Here is a 10,106-nt window from a genome sequence, read left to right as displayed (position 1 = left end):
AATACAGATTTAACAGATCAATAACTACTGTTTTGTATGATGTGTAATGCCACACTTAGCCATATTCCGTTTCTATGGTGGCAGTCTGTAATGAATGAGTCTGTACCAAACAATGAAGTGATCAACAGCATGAGCATCGATCCACGCACATGGGATACGAGGGCATGTGACAACCAAGTAAAAAAGCCTGATCAAACGCTCCTTACACTTGCAGCTTACGGCCAGCATGTGGTACTGAAGACCAGTTCTAAACCGAATCTACATATCACTAACCCTCCTGACCTCGCCGCCTTCGACTGTGTGTAAGGTGTTCTCATATCTCCTACACTTGTGCTGAGAAGGAAACAAACGCAACCCTTGAAACTCCATAACTACGCGTGTTGTTGTATCAGCGCCAGAGGTGTTACACATGACTGACACGCAAGCAATCAAACCTCTCAGACAAACAAACTGTTTCAGACCCACCATACTATCTTGACTGTTGACGGTTCCTTTATGCACGTAGGTGTTTTCTAAATAGGTGTTTTCTGTAAATTGCATTATTGATTAAGTTATAATTAGTATTGGGTCACAACGTTTAGAGTTTTTAGTGATTGTTTTTATGGGTTACATTTCGTATCATAAATGTTCAGTGCTTTTAATACTTTGGCAGCAGGCTTTAGGAAGTGCTCTAGAGTTGCCTCCCTTGACTAGTTGTGCTTACTTCAGGGAGACTATGAGAAAATTCCAAATCGTCACATCTTTCTGGCCTGTGATCTGTGCCATGTTGGGAGGACGCATGGAACTCTAGGTAGGAGAGTGGGTGTTACCCTGATTAAACTTCCAGTTCACTGTCTGTCATTCAAATGAATGTCCATCAAATGAAGGTAATAATACATCCATTTGAATGTACCCTAGCTTCAAAAAACGTATGATGATAACTAAATCACAACAGCATACTTCAGGAGCATGCTGGGCACATTTAACCTGGTGTACAATTTCCATCTAAACAGAAAGTCATCCTTTCAAAAACGATGCAGACACATAAAGTCTGTAAATTGTCTGAAGAGTTGAAGGAAACATGCACAGACGCATGACAAAACTTACCTGCCATGGGCCGACAGACTAACTTTCATTTCCTGTGTCAGGATTCACCACACCAGCAGTGAAATTGCGTGTCACCGCATCTCATTTGTGAGTGGGTGAATACAGATGGTCAATATAAAATGATCAGTTTGTCCTATTCAACCGGTAGCAGCAACACTGTATAATTGCTTTCTTCGACATGGAGTTTAAACTCTATGACATAGTGAAAATGGCAGAAAGGACAATAAGGGAGAGGGCAAAAAGAATTATGTCGAAATTATTTTAGTAACTTATTCTAACGTAATTACTCTCAGATGTTTGTAAATAAATTTTACTACACTTTTGAAAGTTGGAAATACATTCCTAGTAATATCATAGTAGTCGCAGAAGATTTTGAGAAAGTTGTTGCACATAAACCATATAAGTTTCACTTGAATGAATACGTTGAGATGTGATTCTCTTACAGTCTAAGTGTTTTTTCGGTGCTTTGTGAGAAGTCCTTGTTTTGTTATACATGACTGTACATTAGGCACACTACCAATCAAAGGTTTTTTACGAAATTGTATAATAGTGTATCCCAATATTCAACCACTTCATTCTCCATAGCCTCAATAATTTTTAGTTTTTCATGGTTTATTCTCTCCTGTATTAGTCCCCACGGGACCCGTGAAGGTCCCGGGGTAGAATAGGCCTTCAGCAACCCATGCTTGCCATTAAAGGCGACTATCCTTGTCGTAACAGGCGACTAACCGGATCGGGTGGTCAGGCTCAGTGACTTGTTTGACAGGTTTTCGGTTCCCAATTGCGCAGATCGATGCTCATCTTTTTGATCACTTGATTGTCTGTTGCAGACTCGATTATTTACAGACCGCCGCCACATGGCTGGAAAATTTCTGAGTGCCGCATAAAACTAAACTCACTCACTCACTAGTCCCTACGGTCTCATTACGCTTCAGATCTTGGCTATTTTCGTCCGACCACCACTGTTTTGTTCAGCTCGTAGTATTGGGCTGTAGTAATGATGGAAAATCCAACTGTCTTCACACACTGTTCGGGAAGGATATGATCATTTATGATGTCAACATATAGTTCATTGTTTCATTAATAAGCTCAAAAAATGGATGTACTGTCGGAAGAAACGCACAGACAACCCTTTCTTGCGTGTTTCCTGTCTTGCCAGCATCAAAAGTGTGTACAGTCTCTATTGCCCTGCAGTTTATGTAGTCACGGTACACAGTATCTTAAAAGAGTTTCCTCTGGTCACCCTAGTATGTTCGGTAACCTCACAAAGCTCCTTCTGCTGGCCAAAATGACGTGGTCTTTTTCTGGCCTCCATGTATGCATATCCGACAATACAAAATATTGAAGGAAAGTGTTTATTGGATACATTAAACCAACTATCATAAGCACTCGGGATCCTCTGCAAAAATGATGGCACACCTAGATGGGAATAAATGAACTTTAGCCAACACTCAGTCATGCCTACTTGGGTTGTTAGTCAAGATATGATGAGGTCCATGAGGTATTGACGTTAGTATAGCATCACTTGCACTATTTTAAAAAGCACGATTTGTGCTTGAGTACAAAGAATTGGTGTTTCTATGTGTCGTACAAGTATGTGATTTTACTCAGAGTCCGATAGAGACTACCACGGAAAGGCGGCGAAGTTAGGCTGACACTTGGACAGGAGATGGGCTGGAATGGCTGGTCAGCGTTCGTCTCTCCTAGTCCTTGGCTTGCCTTCTGTCGGTCTTGCCACTATGTGGCGGCTTCATCTTGCTTTGACCATCCTGACATTTTAATGCAGATCATCTTATCTTTCCTGTTTTTAAAGCAGATCTGAATCCGCGATTGTCCTGGTCATAATTTGCATAGCGCCGTGAAGATCCGGGGTAGAAGAGGCCTTCAGCAACCCATGCTTGCCATTAAAGGCCACTATGCATGTCGTAAGAGGCGACTAACGGGATTGGGTGGTCAGGCTCAATGACTTGGTTGACTCCTGTCATCGGTTCCCCATTGCGCAGATCGATGCTCATGCTGTTGATCACTGGATTGTCTGGTCCAGACTCGATTATTTACAGACCTCTGCCATATAGCTGGAATATTGCTGAGTGCGGCGTAAAGCTAAATTCACTCGCTCACAATTTGCTTTGTTACAGCGTGACAAGGTTGACATATATGACGTACGTACACGGTGTAACACTCTGGTTACTCTGTAACTCAAGCTAAGCAAAATATGGCCATGAGAATCTCATGACTTACTGCTAAAATAGACGAGCACGGCGCTCTTCAGTGTGGTGAAATGCCCACACGACGCACAAAATGCTTGATTGACTATGTGGAGCTTACCAGTATGATAATAAATTACTTGAAAACGACTGCTCTGCATCGAAACTGTAAATAGGCACTTGCATAACTCATTATTTGTTTGATTCAATTTGATTGCTCGCTTTAAGAAATTGGGATTTTGGTCCACGGAACAAACTGAAAACACTATTTTTTCCCCATGTTTTCAAATGTAACTAAGATTGTAATGTTAACACGTTGTTTTCGAGATTGTTTTTGTTATTCGTGCATATGTGTTCATGAGGTCTCATCGCTAATTGGCTGAAGTGATGCTGATGCTGCTTTTAATATTTACCCTCTGTAGATCTAGTTTTTAAACTTTCTTTGAGGTGGGATTAATATGTTTTATTCATTTCCAATGATGTTGTGAAATTAAATTTTGAAGATATATTTTTCACATCAAAAGCATACACATGACGTCAAATTGGTCTGTGCGTAAAAAGCGTTCAACACAATTGCTCGTTTAGGCATCCATTATGATCAGATACGATATATTTAATGATTTCGAGTCATACAACTGTAAGTAATGAAGACTGAGGCATTGACTGAAACTATCTGTATTACAGTATATATAACTGTTCACATGATTGTAGAGTAAATCTTGTATCTTTTGTCAGGGTTCTCCTTACTAGCAAAACATAGACCTCGAATTGCGTAGACATAAGTCGCCCGGACAAAATACTCTTGACAATCCCGAGGAACAGAGTCAATGCAATGCTAAGGCTATTCAAATGGACAGCTAACAACCATGTCCAGTCCAGATAAGTATCGATGAATTGCTTCCAAATCTTCATTCAGATCCTGGGGTCTTGGTGATGTGGAAGTGTCAGAATATACTCCCCATGGGCTGTCCACTGCAAAGACCTTAATCACTGCCCAGTAAGTCCATTATCAAACTATAAACCATTTAAAGGCACTCCCATTAAAGTAGTAAAGGAATGGAAATGGATATCACATGTAAGATACATCTTACATCTATGCCACAAATAAAATACCTTAGAGCTGAATTTCAAAAGGCAGTGAGTGTGTTTAGTTTTACGCTGCAAATACAACAAAACAGTCAGAGGTCCTGAGCAGAGAATTGTTTCACTGAATGTTCTTCCGTATAGTAAACAGACCAAGGTTGAAACGCTCGCCACAATAATGTATAAAGTTCCTTTTGTAAATATTCCTGTCGTCGTACAAGACATGCTGAGGAACGGGTGGACAAACACAAGTAAATCTCCACCCAAACCCCTATCCTCAGTGCCACCCCAGCTGACATAATACGAAAAGTAATGAAGTGATTGACTCAGTTTCCTAAAGGAACAATCCCTCTAGTAAGACAAATCGGATTTAAACTTCAGCACAAATCAATTAATTCTACATATTCAATGTTGTTTAAAGTAGGAACTTATACCGCAAAAGGTCTTCTCTTAGTGCGTCTCCCATCACAGTATGAAGATTATTTGTGTTCTAATCACTTTGACAAGACCTTATACAGCAGATTTAGAAAGCCAAAATAGATGCTGTTCACATGAATGAGAAGCAGTGTTGGGGCGATGTGTTTTGCCTTTATGGATAACACTTACACGCACTAAACTACATGAAAAATAACCAACATAAAAGAGCATGTCACAAGACTGCTCGGATTTCACAGTCGGTGTTGAATAAAATAATGCATGAGTTCGAATGTATCCTAGCTTGAAAAACGTTAGAAGATAAATTGTATCTGGAGTGAACATCAAGAGCACGACTATGTTGGGTATGTTCAACCTGGTGCAGATGTTCCGTCTACACCGGTTGTTATTTCAAAGCTGGCTCCCTCAGGTGAGTAGGTGGGTGTTGTCTGTAGCAAGGCTGTCGTCGGTCGGTATTACGCTGTTCAATCCTGTTCTAATGTGAGATGGTGACTTCAGAAATGTTCATGTACAGGTAAACACGCTGAAAGTCAGGTCTCATTACCAATCACGCTTCAGTAGTCCAATACATGTAAATATGGTAGACCTCTCCGAGCTAGTTTCGTTATCACTATACAAATTTCTGTTTGTTTGTATGTATTGCCTTATGCATGTGCACGGCTAATGAGGAAGCGCAGTTCTTTATACTATGTTCTCCTAGCACACATTTCATTTTCAGTGACAGCGTCATATTCAAATGCACCAATCATACAATATGGTGCTAGGTGTATGTAGAGATAGGTTCTGCTTCCGTAATGGTATAGCAATGTCTACACAGCTATGTCTGTCAGCAGATCATTTGTAAAATCGAGGTGCAAAATCATACAAACGTATGTATTCTGTAAACATAGAGTGGAAGATAAATGTACTTAACGCTCTGTTATATTAAATAATTATGTTGACTTTGACAAGGTCTGCTTCGGTGTGAAGTGATATGACGTCAGTATGTCACCTTGTCGATAGGAGCGGACAAACTTCCTGATTAAAGATATCGACGAACAGCCGTTGATATGTCTCTCTCGTCACATGTTGATAATGAATGCATCAGGCAAATGTGAAGTATATCACCATGTTACAAAAGGTACTTTTAGTGTGTTGAAGTAGATATTTATATTATCAAATGTGGAAACTGTAAAAAACGAAATATCTGACTGTATGATACCCACTTGAAAGTCGGCTAACGTCAGCTGTAATTACCTTGGTGTATACTAAAAGAACTGCTCAACAGCACCAAATAACATTCATGTGTTGTTTTTAATGGACAACGCTTAATAATCAGTAACACGAATCTTGTTATCATATAACTAGCTGGTCATATGACAGGGTCGTGCAGAGACACTTTTGTAATCTCACCTCACTAAAGTTCATAGTATACGGACGAAGTGAACACAAGCAGATAGCGTGCAATCTCTTAGGAAAAAACCCAATCGTGCTACCTTCAAAAAACCTTTCTGTACATTTAATATATTGCATGTGGAGGTGCTTGCTCAATGAATTAATTCCGTGATGTTTGAAAGCATCCAAGGTGCAAAGTACACTCTTTGGACTCCGTTGTATTAAGGTGGTGTACTCGAGAGTGAATTATGTATTACGGTCCTTTTAACAATATCATACCCAAACGCTTTTACCACCAGGATAGTCCTACCGAACTATCCGTTGTTACATCATGATGACGATGACTCTGCCTTCATGAGTGGACGCTAGTCTCTCCAAACAATTCATTCACTAATAAATCATTGCCAATAAACCACCCTTGAGCAAGCTCATAATACAGCAAGAGGAGCTGATTATATCCACAATCAGCTCCTGAAGCATTTGTCCGAATCATGTATGGAAACGTTGCTAAATATGTTTGATACAATATGGGCTTCAGGGAATTTTCCAACTCCTTGGCGAAATGCCACTAAAGTCCCCATTCCAAAACCTAGTCGGGATCATACCGATCCGTCTAAATATAAAGCAGTCTCCTTAACGAGGTGTGTTTAACAGGTTAACACGGTATCTGGAAACCAATAACCTTATAACAAATATTCAATGTAGTTTAAGGAAAAACCGTAGTGCCACTGATCATTTGGTCCGTTTACAATCCTTTGTGGAAAATGCTGTAATAAATAAACAACATGCTGTTTCAATTTTCCTTGATATCGAGAAAGCGTATGATACGACCTGGATGCATGGTATTTTGATGGATTTAAATGATTTTGGTTTAAGAGGCCGTTTGCATCTTTATATATCAGACTATTTTTAAAGATATTTTCAAGTCCAAGTGGTTCAATCCTATCATTACAGGCAGTATTTTGTCTGATACATTGTTTAGCACCAAAATCAACAGTTTATCCAAGGTTTTAAATGATTCAATCGTTGGATCATTTTTTGTGGATGATTCCAATATTCTTGTCGTTGTAAGAATATGCATACTATTGAACGGCAACTGCCGTTGTGTTTAAACAAAATAAATAAATGGTGTCTTGAAAATGGATTTAAATTTTCTAAATCCAAAACTAATTGCATACATTTCTACCCTGAATAGAAACAGCATAAAGACCCAGAACTATTTCTAAATGGAACCCCCATCAAACTTATCATGGATGCTCTGGTTTGGTACTCGATTCACATTTGACCTTTTTGCCACATATTAAATCCCTTCAAGCAAAATACGTGAAGGCACTGGATTTGTATTCAAAGTGGAGAGAGGATCAAGCTACCCTACTTCACTCATATAGATCACTTGTGCGATCTAAACTTGATTATGGTTCCACCACCAAGGCCTGTGACTTTGTCTTGGGTCTTTTTACAACTTCTGTTGACAGTCTTACGTCGAAGCTGATGATGCGTATCCCAACCAACGCCGTATCTTTAAAATATAATAATTACAAAATTTATCTGTGTCCTTAATCCTCCCTTAGTTACATATGGGTCCAAGGACGGTGGCACAGTAGCTTGAGCTACTGCCATTGGATCTTACTACTAGCCAATTCGACATCGTCTTTTGTTGGTTACCCAGCCACGCTGACATTTCTGGTAAGACAATGGCCGATTTTGCTGCTAAGAAAACACTCAATAAATCTGTGACACCACTCCTTATTTCATACTCAGAATATTATTACAATTAGATCTTTCGTTCCGTGATCTGATGTATAAGAAGTGAGACACCCAAGTAGGTATAAATAAATTACATGCAATAAAACCTTACATTGGTTATACTTACTTGGGTTGTCAGTCCAGATTTGAAGAGGCCATCATGCGGCGATGTCGTATTGGCCATACAAGATATACTCATGCATACCTGTTAAAAGGTGAGGATCCTACATTTTGTATCCCTTGTAAGGAGAGAGTCACTGTCAATAATATGCTGCTTGACTGTGTGGAATCTTCCATCATAGGAAGGATGACAATATATGGATGCGCAACTTCTTTATTGCTGTGAGAGCGTCGGTGTTGTGACTTGCTTGATAACGGTGTTAGAACCTACACCGTGCAGTAAAATAATTTATTTTCGCGCGCTTAATTTTCGCGGAAACAGAAAAATTGACTAATTCGCGCGGTTTAATTTTCACGCATCTTCAAAGTACAGAAATCACGAGAGTATAACAACGCAGGAAACTGTAAACTGTAAAGAAAACACTTACCCTGGCTGTCGTCCTGTCACCTGCCTAATTAGTTGGGGAAACATGGGCCTTCCGCTACGTTGAGAAGTTGTTTGTTCAATGACGGGTATGAAGCTCCGAATTCTGTCAGGATGGCATTACAAAAGTGGATTACGAAGCAAAGACACCCGGCCTCCCAGATCCGAGTCTATGTGACAATGAAACTGAAGTGCAATTTGTCATGGCAGCTAACATCGCTGTAGATTTGTTGGAAGAGGAGAGAATGCCTGACCTCACAAAGAAAAAGCGAAAACGTGGAGAGAATGGCCTGTATGATGAGGAACTTTGTGCTAGTTTTACTGTCCATCATCGACAGGTTTTTTTCGTCAATACTTTTCCATTTTTGTCATATGAATCGTTTTCTTCTCGATATGACGATGTGACGTTAAATATTACCTCACTTACTCACTTGGTTTAAAACATTCTACACAGACAGGTTAAAAAAACATATTATCTTAACTGCCCCAAAATATATCCATTTATGTGGGATTAACCAACACACTCCAAAACTTCTGAAGTTCATGTTTGTTTTGAGAAAACGTTTCAACGAGGAATAGTTCATTGCAAATAATAACACTAGCCTCCAAAACCATTACACAAAATGGAGATCTATATTTCCAAAATGACAGTGAAAATGGACGTTATAATCGGTATTGTCAAAATGTGAATTTGCGCAAGTTCAAGCTGAATGTTACAAACTCTAAAAATGAGAACTGATATTTAATGATGCCCCCTTCAGAACATAAACACATTGTAAAACATTCTACATTTATTTTCGATCGGTTTGAAATTTTTATATAAAGCAACTAGGCATTAATAACAGGCACATTAAAGTTAAAAGCATACAATCCTCCTTGTTTCATGACATTAAGCAAATAACTTTCGGTTCACATAAAACATTGAGAAGCATTATAATTAGGAAGATTAAGTGAATGAAGAAGTGTATATGCCTGTTGATAGGTTCTTACTTTCTTTCCAATCACCTTTTCAAATTCTCTGTCAGCGTTGGTATTCTCAGTGGATGAAAACGGTCCGCAAAAGCTAGTGTCATCCAAATCCCAAAAGATGTAACCCCAAACATATACAAACCATGACGTCTTTGCCAAAGTAGTCACTAACACGACAAACCAGCGCTAGTGCCCATGGGATTGTGGCCATAGGAATAGACACTAAAAGGCTGTCGAGTGTCAGCAGACTATCGACCTTCAGCAGTTACGAGGACCGCTTTTGCTCCTTCAGTGATGTTTAAATGTCTGCTGCAGAATCTTTCAAGAAATGAGGTCTGCGCATTGCACCCACGCGGGAATCGAACCCAGATCACAACGAGAGAACGCTTAAACCATTACACTGGAGCATCGTCATACTCTTTGCCCTGTATCGATAATGCATCACCTATCTTCAAAAGTTTGAGTCAACGAAATACCAAATTTTAGACTCAAATACGATATATGGTTCGTTCTTGTTTTCAGTGTCAGGAACAGTGAAGAACTGTCGACTGTCGACTGTGACTGAGGGATAGGGTGTACCACAGTGCAGCGGGCTCGGTGAGCAGCCGTTAAGGGCTAATACTAATACAACGTCACATTGTCCCAGCAATGAACCTATGAAC

Source organism: Haliotis asinina, chromosome 12 (assembly GCF_037392515.1).
Source record: "Haliotis asinina isolate JCU_RB_2024 chromosome 12, JCU_Hal_asi_v2, whole genome shotgun sequence".
Classification (NCBI taxonomy): Eukaryota; Metazoa; Mollusca; class Gastropoda; order Lepetellida; family Haliotidae; genus Haliotis; species Haliotis asinina.
Note: the sequence above shows the minus strand (reverse complement) of the source record.